At 41.1% G+C, this 14,498-nt stretch overlaps 1 pseudogene; it reads left to right on the forward strand.

Annotated features, from left to right (window-relative positions):
• The first annotated feature begins 2,030 nt into the window (after positions 1–2,030).
• Positions 2,031–14,498, forward strand: part of LOC139735531 (uncharacterized) — a 100,961-nt pseudogene continuing 88,493 nt past the window's right edge.

Below are 14,498 nucleotides of genomic sequence, written 5' to 3' on the forward strand. Positions count from 1 at the left end.
AAAGTATGTTGCCATGGCAACAGCTCACATATTATGAGCCAAAATGATGGAAAATTTTGTGTTGCAAACTACTTCCTTAGTTTTTGCCCAATTTCCATGAAACTTGGTACAGATGTGTGCCTTTGGTTGTAGATGTGCAAGACGCATTTTTCGACAGTACCCGAAAGTACGTTGCCATGGTAACGGCATATTAACGGCAGAAGATCAAGGAAAGATCTTGCGGATTTAACTACTTCCTCAGTTTTTTGACCAAAGCTTATGAAATGTTGTTTTGACCAAAGCTTATGAAATGTTGTTTGGCGGGGGTATAACCAGTCGCTGTAGCGACATTTCTAGTTTTGATTGGCTGAGAAGCTCTGGACACTGACTATTACTATGGCAATTGTCAGAGACTGACAACTTGGGTAAAAAGACATGGTGTGTATTGTTATTTAGAATCTGGCAGAGCTTTCAGGTCCCTGTATTGTCTTGGATTCTGAAACTTTATGAACCATTTATTAGCTGTTTATCAATATAAAGCAGCTAGTGCAGTGGCGGATCCAGAGTGGGGTGCACCAGTCGCACGCCCCCTCTTTGTTTGTTGTTAATACAAAAGAAATGAAAAGAAAAAATGAGATGAAACCCAGAAGTAGCACCAGATATAATTTGTTTGCCCCCCCCCCCCCCCCCCCTTTACGGAATTCCTGGATCCGCCCCTGTAGTGTGTTGTTTTGTCTCAGTGATATAGTTAGGAACTGGTGATTCTACATGTATGCTCAGGATGGTTTCATGAAGTCAAAGACAACATATTGCAGGAGCTTATTTATATCAACCATTTAGCTGTTTAGAAAGTAATTTAAAGCAGCTTTTCGATACAAACATTATACAGAAAGGAAGGCATGTTGCTTGCCTAGTTTAGATTAAAAAAAGAAAATGATGGAAGATTAGAGACCTTGCACTCCAATTTCTAAAGCAATATTCATTTCTCTTCTAGTTAATGGAGATTGATTGCACTGTATTCCAGTAAGCATAGCCTTGCTGGTACTTTGCCCTGTACATGGTCTGCATTGCGTTGATGGTAGATGCAACTCACTTCAGGCATAGAATTTAGATTTCCAAACATTTCTCAGGGAGATTTTGGCAGATAATAAACACAAAGCTGTTTTGGTTATATAGTTAGAAGCGCCCTTTTGAAACACCAAAAATAGTGCGATTGCAAACGCATTTGAGCCAAAAGCGTGTTTCTGTGGAGATGATAAATGCGGAGTTGTTGTGGAACGCGTTTGTAGCTCAGACCTGCCTACGCCAACCACTTCCACCTTGGGTCAAACTGCGCAATGGAGCTGTGCAGTGACAAGGCCTCCTTCTCAACTCACAATGGAGATGATAAATGCAGCAACGTGAGAATTGCAATTCGAAAGGCCTTTACAAACTTGTTTTGATAGTGGGTATTGAAACATGTTTCAAACATGGGAAAGATGACAAATGCAGCCCATGACATTTCATATTTGCTGGCCCTGGTGATCTATATTAGGATATGGGTATTTCATGTTCATGTGGTTGAGCACTGATTCTATAGTGTTTGAATATTTTGATAACTTTTATTAAAAAACAAAACAAAAAACAGACAACTATGTAACAACTTTGTAACCAAATCTAAATCAGGCTGTTAGCATTATACAATACAAGTCTGTGATGTATTTCACTTACTGGTAATTCAATTCAAACCTAAGATTGTGCTGTGCAGCTACATTTTCTTTCAACAGTATGAATCATTATTGATACTCTCCAGCTTTTTGTATATTCTTGGGCAGGTAAGTTGGTGTTTAATCCTTTTGTGCGGTATAAATTGGAGACATGCCAACAGTATACTGGAGAAGATGTGTCTACAGATACTGTTTTGTCTATATTTGGTGGTTTACTATACTTTTTAATGATTTGTGTTGTTGAAACACATGACATGTTTACTTGGCATGATCAGTGCATGATGAACATATTAGTCCTTTGTGAATGCTTAATACATTTTTGTTCTTTTCTTTCTTGCAGTGGTGTCACGATGGCAACAGGCAGCCACCTTGCAGTTAATCTGCAAGAGTTGGAAATGCTGAAACGTGAGATACCCCACCAAATGCCAGCAGGTGTCCAGCGTAGCACATCCCTGGATAGTATGCCTCCACCTGCACAGCCCGCACCTGTGGCTAATAACACTGCCAACAATGACCGCCTTCAGCAGCAGCAACAGCAGCAGCAGTCTATGGTTGGCATGGCTGACATGCACAACTCCCTGTCCTCACCCCCACAGGCTTGTCCCGTACAGCGAAGCCGCAGCCTTCCTCTCCTGGATGCCAATCAGGACATACCACCAGAGATCCTGGCCCAGCTGACAGAGAGGGACAATGATCAGATCATGGTAGCCAGTGTGGGACAACACTCCCTACAACAGCAGCCGCAGGAGCCTCAAGAGCAACCACCGCCCCAGCAGCAACAGCAGCAGCAACACAACAACATCAGTGACAGCATCAGTTCAGTCAATTCGATTAGCATTAGTAATGTAGTGTCCAACACTAGTAGTATCAATAATTTCCCGTACACAGAATATGCATCATCAACTCAGCACAGGCTTCTCACTCAGCCTCAACTCCAGCAAGCAACTCCCCTTTCAGACAGTGCACAGCCGTTGAATCTCAGTCAGACTGCTGAAGTTCGGCAGATCCTAAGCCAGAGCTTTGGCCCGCAGCACATCCAGCGAGCCACCAACTTTGCTGGCCGACAAGTCCCCGTTCCCAGGGATTACCTCACACAGGGATTTGACTGGGCCAACATCCCGCAAGCAAGATATGCCATCCGCCCTACCGAACCCCGCCTAGGGTTTCCATCCATGTTGCCTCATGGTATTGGCCAGATGCCACCTGGGTTCAACACAGCAAACTTTGGGGGCAGAGCCATCGACACTTATGGTGTAGGAGCAACTGCAGAAGGTGTAAGGTATAGTATGCCTGGTGCAATGAACTCCAATTTACAAAAGCACCATATGCCCCTGTCCATGATAGCCCAGCGCCATGCCTTCATCAAGGAAGAAGGTGGTCGCCAGTCCCCCAAAGACATTTCACGTGTACTTAATGTTCCAATGGATCAAGCTGACAACAACAACGACAAGTCATCACCAAACATTCAGGCCTTGTCAAATAGCACAGGGAGTAGCATAGCTGAAAAGAATATGATGCCTCTCTCTGTCAGTGTCTCTGTTGCCTTCTCGGAGCCAAGCCAGGACAGCCCTTCTTTCTCACAGCAGAGCAACAGCCCTGCACTGTGCAAACCAGCAGCTGATCAAACCCTGAGCATGATCAATTACCATGAGGACCACCTCCTGTCAGACAGTGGGCTCATGTCCAATAGTCCGGTGCCGAGCACCCTGGACGAGACCTTCCTCAACAGCACCATGATCATCAACTCCACTTCTGGAGCCCGGCTCGGCGACGCAGCCAACCTGACCGGGTTGGACTCGAACCCACCCAGCGTGAAAATGGAGGGCTTTGACCTCTTTGAAGGGAGTGGAGATGTGGATGAGCAGAACTACATTACAGACTCCATCTCTCCCCAGTCCCTGAGTATGGATGCAGCAGATTCCAATCATGGCTTGCCCAATGCCATTCAGGCAGGTCAAGGCAATCCTCGACCTCTGGCCCATGCTGGGGTGTCTCCTGCGCACCAGAGAGGTAAGAATAGACTCTATTTCACTCTTTCCTTTTGTATGGACTGTAGATTTTGATGTGAAATTCTTTGTTCAATCTGTAACTGTTCTCTATTTTCTAGTGCCTCTCCTACCCTTAAAGTATGTGATGTTAGGAAATAAAGTTATAGTCATTCATACCCCAAAAGGTGCTTTTTAACTGTTTGTCAGCAATTTCATTAGAATTCAATCATATCTATGCAGTATGGACCTGAATGGATAAATGCTCTGTAGGATAACTTCTTGTCATTCATAAAGTGGACTCTAGCCACACACTGGCAAACATAGCTTGAAATGTAAGCACAGGTAAGACAACAGTGTGCCAGCCCAGATGGTGATAATGATTGCACTATGTACCCTGTAGTGTTTGATGACAGGATTTATTCTGACCTATCCCATGGATGTGTCAAGGTCCAGTGGATGGCTCATTGTGCTTCCTGCAAGACTGTTGAGGGTCTGAACTGCATGATGATCCTGGCGCCCTACAGCAAGGCCATTTGTCCACAGCTATCCTCTGTACTCAGACATTACCAATATTTTTGTAGATGGACTTTGTACATTATTTGTATTGAGATTTTTTTTCCACATGTCTGCTAGGAAGCACTGAATGCTTATAAGCAAGCAACCACGGGACCCCAGCTTGGAGTCCACTCCAAAGGACTAGGCAATGAGGATAAATTGGCGTGTGTGTTGTTCTAAATTGCTTTGTTTGTATTACTGTGAGTGGATTTAGCATACAGTATGTGTTCCCGAATGGGTTACATGACAATTAATGCTGCCGATGGGAGTGGAGAGAACACACCGTTGATGTGGGTCTGATTCCAGTCACTGGGGTGATAATGTTGCAAAGTGCTTTGAGCACTGTACTGCGGTGGAAGTGCACGAGATAGAACAAACATTTTACAATTTGTGTTAAATACCCAGTAGCATGGGGAGACTGTACATTGCAAAGGTTTGGTCGACTCAGATATATTCAGGAATCCCCATAACAAATTGTTTTCTACCACTTTAAGTGCAGCACACACACACACACACACACACACAGCCGAAGAATCTGACTAGAGTAGAATGTTACTGATGCACATATATGCTTTAGTGCACATATTTGCTGACAGGCCAACTCTGTCCTAGCAGGCCTCCACTAGTCGGGTTTTTCGAATGTACCCTGTTGGGTAGCGAATGAAGATTGATTCAATTGGGCCAACCTTCCTATTACATAGTCTCCAAATGCTACCAGGTTTTTACGACACATGAGTCCTCATAAAAGTTTGTTGCATTATCGCATGTATTCTTTGCACAATAAACATTGTCTTGCCCTTCATTAGCGTGGTGTAGGTGTAGTAGCTGTTGGGCTCAGATGACTCAGAATCAAAGTTTATACTCTGAACATAGGGGTATGTTATTGGAGGAGGACAAGATACCGTTGGTGGCCCAAATGCAACAATTTGCAGTCGTGAATCCTGTAATATTGATTTAATGCTCAAGCACTGATCACGAGGATTAACACATTGTAAATTGATCAGTGTTGTATATAGTGAGATGAGCCTGACTACTACATGAAGTTTAGTGCATCATGGATAAAATCAAAGGATCTCCACTGTAATGGAATATTGATGTTGGTTTATAACAACTCACATCCAAAAAAAAAATGTCAACAAAGAACAACACCTCATCTGCTCCCCCCCCCCCCCCCCCCCCCCCATTGCTGTGAAACCATTGGAAATATCATGGATATAGTTTTGTCATGGAGTTTTCTGAGAAAAATCAAATGCATAAATGTTTCAAAGGAGATTTGGTGTCATGCATGGAGCACTGCAGTGCAGAAGTAGCTGTTTTTTATGTTTATTTAATGCTACTACATGTAACATTATACTTCTATGTGATTCAGACTTAACATCATTTTTGGAAGCAAGTTGTAAAATAGCATAGCAGTGTGAATGCAGATAAGCATTGATTTCATTCGTAAACCTAGCATCAGATAGATGTGTGTGTGTGTGTGTGTGTGTGTGTGTGTGTGTGTGTGTGTGTGTAGGTTTGTAGCATTGAGCAGCTGTAAAAGCCTGGACAACAGGTGTTAGACTCATGCTGAGGTACACTTAAAACTACCACCCCTCTTACAAAATTTGTACACTCACACATACACACATGCACATTGTATACAAACCCTCACAGGCAGGACAGATGTGCTATATGATCATCCTACAGATTCAATGCCTGAATAGTAACATGTTTCAGATTTTAACCACACTGTGTCATTGAATTAGTTCAAGCCCTTGCATTATGTTCATCAATCAAGAATCAAGTTTGTGTTTTGCAATGATGAATAATTTTCATGCAAACTAGACATCCTTGTGTAATCAGCACATTTACAACTTTGCATACTAATGGAACTCTGCGCTGTATACATAATCAACAAAAGTGACTTGTTAGTAGATTGAGACATTGCTCTTCACCTCCCCCACCTTGTCTTTGTGTACCACGTGCTACAGTGTGTGTCTGTGAAATTATCACATATTAAAAGAGTATGAGGTTTTGCAGTCCTGGGCTGGATCCCAGATGAAATATCCTGAGGCTGATGAGACAGCACTATAAATGCATGTTTCAGTATCACTGCAAAACTCTCATTAGTGTTCTCTGTCTTTGTCTCTGTCTCTCTCTCTTGATGGACAGGAAGGATATGATGCTAGTACTTTAATGCAAGAGTAATTATGTGTGTGTGTGTGTGTGTGTGTGTGTTGTGTGTGTGTGTTTGTTTGGAGTGATGAAATAGCTCTGCCAAACTAGGGATGAAATACAGTGCACTCTCGTTATAACAAACACGGTTATAACGAAATTCCGGTTACAACAAAGTTAAAATCAAGGCCACAACATTAGACGCTCTATGTATTTTTATTGTTTATTTGTTCGGTTAGAACGAAATTTCGATATTACAAAAGAAAACAGCCGGTCCTGGGAACTTCATTATAATGGGAGGCCACTGTATTGGGTCAGCCCATCTCTTTCAGGGATGGAGGTTGGGAGGGGGAAATGTTTGTATCAGGTAAAATATATTCCGGGATCTCAACTGATTATGTCATGCAGCGCACGTTAGCTCACAAAAATTGGAAGGTGTGCAACTCCAGCGATGTTTGACGTTTCCACCAGTTTAGTCGTAGTTGAAAGATCGCTTGTGGGGGGCCACTCTGCTGAGCATGGGATGGGGCATTGAGCATAATGAGTTGATTGGAGGAGCAAGTGTGTGTGTGTGTGTGTGTGTGTGTGTGTGTGTGTGTGTGTGTGTGTTGTGTGTATGTGTGTATGTGCAGGAGCGGAAGGCTGCATTTGAATGTACTTGCAATGAACTTGCGAGTAGTGGCCGAGTTACAGTACTCCTGCAATCCTGTGGGCTCTTGAGAAGTCCAGGGCAGTATTGATCCGAAGCGGGAAGAGGGAGGGTGGGGGAGAGAGGGTAGGGGTGGGAAAGGAGGGGGATGGAAGAGTGGGACTGAGGGAGCGATGAAAAGTGAGAGGAGGAGAGATAGCTGCCGATGCAGTCTCACGGATAGAGGTGATGTAATTCATACCCAGTGGCAGTGCGTGCAGTTAGAGGTCTTCATGTTGTTTGGCATTGAGGTTAGGGATAATTTGTGACCGAGTTCAGAGGGGTTTGGGAGGGAATACAGTGGAGACTGTCATCATCTGGGAACGGAAAAAAAAAAGTGAGATGTGATAATTCAGGGGTAGATAGATTAACAAGTGGACTACCTGAAGAAACAGCAGCAGCAATGGTTAAGATGCATAGATCTCAAACCTGTTCTCAACTTGCAACAACAGTTTAATATGGTATGACACTGAGAACACGTCTTATCCTTATAGCAAGGAATTTTAAATCAACAACACTGAAAATACAGATCTTTAGATGCAGATTTATAGTAAGGCATTTTTAATTTGAAACTTGCTTTGTATTTCCTGAGATTAAAGCCTGTGAAGGCAGTCCAGCTACAGTGTATGGTTGTACCATGCACATTCCCTTCTGCTTCTTGGTGGATTGTGGACAACTTTCTGGCTTTCAAAGTTATTTCATAGCATTGACAGAAAGCTTGCTTGAAGCTTGCCAGATATAGCATTACAATCTAAATGCATTGGGAACTGCATTCCAAGATGAAACATTGTCCTGTCATATCTTGCAGTTTGAACAAATTGAATGTCTTAATTCTTATAATTGTCCTTTGGGAATGTTCTATAACATAGAAATAAATATCAGAGTTGACTGGCCTGTTATATGTTTAGATGCCACTTATAGTATGTATCTAGTAAATACATCACATCTTTCCTTTTGAGAATAGTCCTTGTAATACTGTGAAATGTGTTTGCCTTCGGTGGGGGGGGGGGGGGGGGGGGAGGGGGAATCTGCAGCATATTGCTGAGTGGGACATGATTTGAGTGTCAAATTAATTTCATCTGCAACCAAGGACATTTCCACTGGAAATGTGATATTGCAAACAATTGCATGTTATTTGTAGATGAGGAAGAAAGAGCTCTTTGTAAGAATTTAAAGGTCAGAACTTCTGCTGAAAATTCTTCCAGGCTGCAGTGTATCTGTAATGCCCATGTGGCTGACATGTCATGGCACAAAATACACAGCTGTGACTAATCCTGAGCGGATCTTTAAAAATAGCGTCTGCCTGGTAAATGTGCTTGTACAAGAAGGGTAGTAAACACACAAACAGGAAGCAAATGTAGAATAGGGTTGCAGTTTTCCATTGTACACCGCCCAACCCTCTGCATTTAGTATACGGTAGCAATGTCATCCGGATGAAATTGTACCAAAGATTATGTCATTGGAAGTGCAGTATTTATCTGCAACAGAATTACTTACGTCATTGCTCTTGATGTAGAATGATTTCCAGTCAAATACCCTACAAGCCACAAATTTGCGAGCATGACATTTCACAAATAAGGACTTGTGAGAAGATTTTGTAAGTCATTGAATTTGAGAAAGGGAACTGCATTGGTGGAATAACAAATCAGTATTTTCCCTCAATTAGAAGTAAAGTTAGCAATATTACATCTTTGAGGTGGTATAACTTACATGTGTACAGTTAAGTGTTATCATTGAAAATAATATTTTGACGTATAGTTTACTCTGAGGCACTGTCAACTCCCAAAATTTGCAAAGTCAAACTAGAGCAAAATGTTCAAGAGAAACAATAACAGATGTCTATGGATAGAGCATGCAAAGTATAGCATATCTTATGGAATCTATTATGTACATGTAATATGTATCTTGCCTTTTGATATAATAATCCACTCTATGTTCAAGTAACCTTAACCCATTGAGGGCTAGTCTCGAGTGAATACTTTGGGCAGTTGTCTATGGGAAATGTGTGTTATACCAATATCAGCTCATCCTCCATGGATTTTAGAGTAATAGTAAGACAAACAACTGCAGACAGTTCCACTGAAATTACACTGTAGATGTGAAATGAGAAAGCTGCAAAATTTAATTGTATCGCAAAGGGGAAAACTAGGTATGTAATGATGGTTGAATTGTGACACTATGTCAACCTGCAGTATCATCTGGGCATGTCATAATTGTGTTGTCAGTAACATAATCACTAATGTTGTCAGAGTAAAACCCCTTTTGGACCAACTTTACTTGCTGGATAACGGTGAACTCCCAGTGGTCTAATGCATAGAATGCCAATTGTTATCACTAGGTGTGTCTTTATCAAACTGAAGTTCAAACTAGCATGCTATTTTGTGGTTTAGGAAAATAACCCGACATTACGAATGTGCATCTTCATCAACTAAAAAACAGTTCACTTGGGAAATTAGCCTGAAGTTGATGCATTATACGCACGGTTCGAATGATGGGATCGAAAAAATTTTGGGCCGATGGAGATGCAACCCAAATTCACAAATTAGCGTGTTATTTCACAAACTTAACCAAGATTTTTTGGAAAATTTTTGTAACTTTTATATATGCTGGTCATTACAGTACTTCAGGGAACTTCCTCCAATGTTTTTAGTTTTTCTCTGAATACTCATTCAGTACAATTGCTCCATGATGATTAGAGTTCCCGTACTTGCATCTAAGCCTTGAATCATTGGGTGAATGGCACTTTTTGTAACTTTTATATATGCTGGTCATTACAGTACTTCAGGGAACTTCCTCCAATGTTTTTAGTTTTTCTCTGAATACTCATTCAGTACAATTGCTCCATGATGATTAGAGTTCCCCTACTTGCATCTAAGCCTTGAATCATTGGGTGAATGGCACTTGACATTCTTTCATGCCATTTGTGAATACTCTCAGCAGGTGTTGAATACTCACTCACTGATGAATGGACAATTCTGTCCGTCTTAGTGACAATGTTGCCTCAGGCACAGACCTATCTGCATTACCCTTTGCAACAAATGATACAGATGATTGATATTAATTTGCATTGCCCATCTGTCCTGGGCTGTCAACATTCACAAGCATACACTTGCACTTCAGATTAATACATCACAGGTGTCCCGTAGGTAGGGTGTAGAAGTTTGTTGTCAGTATTGCAAGACATTGATAAAAAGGTGGGCATACTGTAGAAATATTTATTCAAATTCATGGATTTTTTCCCCCTTGAGGACCTAGTGTAGAGATATTCAGCTCTCCAATTTCTGATCCAAATGCCAAGATTTTTTTTGCTCCCGTTCAGATGAACAGAAATATCCTTCTAATTGCAGATGATGATGATTTATTGACCAAACTGCGGATGCGTGAAATCCAGCGAAATGATGACCCTTGCTCCTGTGTTCATGCACTGTTCTGAATGATGGGATAGAAAATCTTGAGATTATTTACTCTAGCATTTGGACACTTGACGCAGTGCAAATTATCACAGCATTTTTCAAATAAAGATTTCTTGGGATTTGGATCACAATGCAGATCGTGCTATTTAGTGAAACAGTTATGTTGACACTGGCAAAAATCTTAAGGTGCGAATCCCACTTTAATTCATGTCAATGTGGATGCCACTCTTGAGATTAAACTTTTGTTTAGTTTATAGATAATTTTGTAAACGTCAATATTTTCGTGTGATTAATTTTTCATGCTTTGTGGCTCAAAAACATATACGTGGGTTCTTGAATTCACACTGCAATTGCTTTATTGTAAACAAGGAATGTTCGCATGCATTTTAATTTCACGAATTTCGCGAGCGCCGAGATTCGCGAAATTAAAATGCACACGAAAGTTCTTGTCTACACTATATGCATTGAATGCCAGTGGCAGTTCGCGAAAATTTCATGCTGCAAAAAGGTCCGTCGGCTCCAATTTGCTACACGCTACAAATTCATGCCGCGAATATATCATGTTTTACAGTATACTGGTATGTTTTCATCCAGTTCATAGAAAATGCATGAAAATTGAATGCTGTGGCCTGCACAGAAACTAAGTACGTAGACACATACTGTGCTCAAATGAATACTACTGATAGTACCAGCTTGGGGGTGTTTCATAAAGCTGCTCGTAAAGTTACGAACAACTTACGAGTGACTGGTGATCAGTTCTTGTGCTGAATTATGGAAATTCTGATAAGTATAGCACATCAGAACTGATCCCCAGTCGCTAGGAAGTTGTTCGTAACTTTACGGACAGCTTTATGAAACACCCCACAGGGCACACATACACATGCACACTCATACCAGAGAGGCATCACTGACAAAGTGCACCATTCAACCCGTTCAAATTGTGCAGAGAAAATTGTCAAAGATATATTCGCAGGTTGTAGAATTGCTTGCCAGAATAGCTTGAAATATGCGAAAATTGATGTATCGCAAATATCTCTGCGTTTACAGTAGCTTGTGCAGGACTGCTTGATTGCAAGCCAGAAGGAATGGAATCTGTTAACAGAGGTAACTTTCAGCACGACAAGTGTGACAGCTTTTGGTGAGCAATTCACACATCTTTGGTGTTTCAACGTATACACGTCTCTGCATACTGCTACGGCATTTCCTGTCATTGTGAGACAGGTGTGGCATACACTTCAAAGTTTCTGAGGAAAGTGTATGTGTTTGTCTGTTTGGCTGTGTGTGAGTGCGTTTGTGTGCTCCTTTCCTCTGTGCTCTGTCTGCTCTGAAGAGTTTTGGCAGGCATAAATATTCGAAAGTAAGTTACCATTTTGAGAATGATTCAGAGTTTCATTAACATTGTACAGTGGTCACCGCTTAATCGGGAGTGGTCTAGAGACAAGATGTTCTCCCGTTTAAGCGATGACTGGCATTAGCCTGTGCAAACCACACAAAATGAAGCCCAACATGTGGGCATTATAAACCATGCACAGGTACTAAACCCATTGATAACCACAGAAGCAAGTACACACGTTATGGCATTCAAACACAAACGGCCAAAAAAAAAAAAAAAGTCCCAGCAGTTTCATAATTTTGGCAAATGCATCATCAGAACAAACCTTCATTTGATCCACAAAATATCCTCACAATGCTTACCACTCAGTCAATGCAGAGAAAGAGGCAGCACTGCTTAAACTTTAATGTGTTAACAACATGCACATTACGACAACATTGATTGCAATGAACACATCTTTTTTTCATATTCATGCCTCCTTGTTACGTGTCTGTCACACACACACACACTACACACATTCTGTGCGCAGGCAGGGAGAGTACGGGAAGATGACTCTCTGTATCGCACTGAAAGGGTGGTGAGTGCATGAGAAGAAGCTGACGATGCTCAATATGACCGCTTACACTACGTCCTACTGTATAACGGCAAATGCTTAGACTGTGCAATCAGCATAATCTATCTGGAAATTGTTAGAAAATAACCTTTCTGGCAAGGAAATGAAATACCTGCAATTATTTCTATGAATTTCCTTCTCATTTTTAGACATTAAAGATGGACAATGGAAGTGTTACAGCCAGAATTTGTCCCAATAAAGCAGTTGGATGGAAATAACACATGCTGGAGTGAGATAATGCACAGTCCTCAGCTAAGATGTCACAGATAGGAAACTTAATTTTCTGGCTCTTGTTTCATATTTAAAGATACAATGATTCAAATCAACGGAAACATCAGAAGTAAGGAAAATCTAAACTGAGGTACTTCATCAGGGAAACAATAAAGCTAGTAATAATAATCAAAACACAAGATTTTTTTCATGGAAATCCACATTGTTTATAAATTCACATTACAACTCTTAGTAGTTTAACATTATATTCCATGTTCCAAGCATGAGCTGGACATCTTTTCTGTGTATTGAGCAGGTATAATGTGTGAGGGATCCATATTTACAGTACTGTCGTGTGTTTGGGAAATTCCCCCTTATCATCAGTTTCGAGATAAGGCATGCAGCGTACTGTATACGCTATATATTTCGCGTGGGTTTTATTTTCGCGAATTTCGCGAGTCGGGAGCTATTCGCGAAATTAACAACACGCGAAAATATTACCTTCCAAAATGAATCCCTTGCCTTGATGATACGAACATTTCAGTACTAGTATACCATGTCAGGGCTTACCGAACAGACCATACTGGCTCAGCTTGTTTACGTTTACGCACGTCCACGTCTACTTACGAATACTGTAGAGAGCCAATCCATTATCGCAAGGGGACCACTCGTCAGAAATCTAGCGCGATGGACTTAACCACTTCAAAAATGTTGAATTCTAACTTACTAGTTCGCAGAGCTTGGTAAGTTTTTTCATGCAGTGTATAACTAGTATCATTCTTATTTGCTAGTAAGTTGAAAATTCACACTTTCTTTGCCACTTCATATTTTCTCTGGTCCCCCAATCGCGAATTTAACCACTCGCGAAAGTGTGTGACAGCGGCAATTCGCGAAAATTTATGTACGCGAAAATTATAGCGTATACAGTAGCTTGTGAAAGCTGTGAAAAATAACCAAGTTTTGTTTCAACTCACTAGTAGGATTAGGACAAAGTACCGTATTTGAACATTGGGATGTGAAATGGAGACCGACATGAGACATCCAAAACTCTTTTGCCTGAATAGTCACATCACCATGTACTGTCAGATTTTGTAGGTCTCTGATAAGCTTTCACTGAATATTATAAACATAGTTGGGCAAATTAAAAACCACTGTCAAAACTAGAATCTTACTTGATGACAGTTGGTCTGTTTTTGCAAGTACACTGTACTAACCAGAGGACAGTGTCACAGTCAACCATACAGTTGAAGTTTAAGTAATTCAACCTGCTCCATCTTAAAGCAAAATGTCATACATTTACCCTTTTTTTGCAAAATATGTTTTTCTAATTTTTGTGTAGTACAATTCATATGTAATTCTTTTGAAGAGCCCACATTACTGAGAATCTCCTAAGATAAAAAGATTATTTTTCTTTATCATGACCACAATGCCGTAATCTTCATATTCCACAAATAGACCAATTCCAAAGTACATGTTTTCCTGAATGCTTATGACAACAAACTCTGAAATATCACCGTTAGAATGCTGCTGGATTTGTTTCAGTCAGACTGTGTGATGGTGTTTCATCGGCGTGGTCACTGAGCCGTTAAGTGACTGGCTCCCATGTCCAATATGACAACATCATCTGCGGCAGTGATTATAATTACAGATTGTGTTTCATCGAGGGTTGCGTAGAATCGTGTGTGTAGTAACAGATGCTCGGCCACTTGCCACGATTGGGATATCAAGTGACTCGGCTCTTCCATATTAATGCCAATTATGTGCGCAAAGCAGGTGATCACATAGTTGGGGGTAATTCCATATGATTTAGAGGCAGGAACAGTGGAGCAATGCCATTACCTGAGTGCAAATCCTGGTTC

Source organism: Diadema antillarum, unplaced genomic scaffold (genome assembly GCF_040938485.1).
Source record: "Diadema antillarum isolate AM-2024a unplaced genomic scaffold, OU_Dant_1.0 seq00000584_RagTag, whole genome shotgun sequence".
NCBI classification, from domain to species: Eukaryota; Metazoa; Echinodermata; class Echinoidea; order Diadematoida; family Diadematidae; genus Diadema; species Diadema antillarum.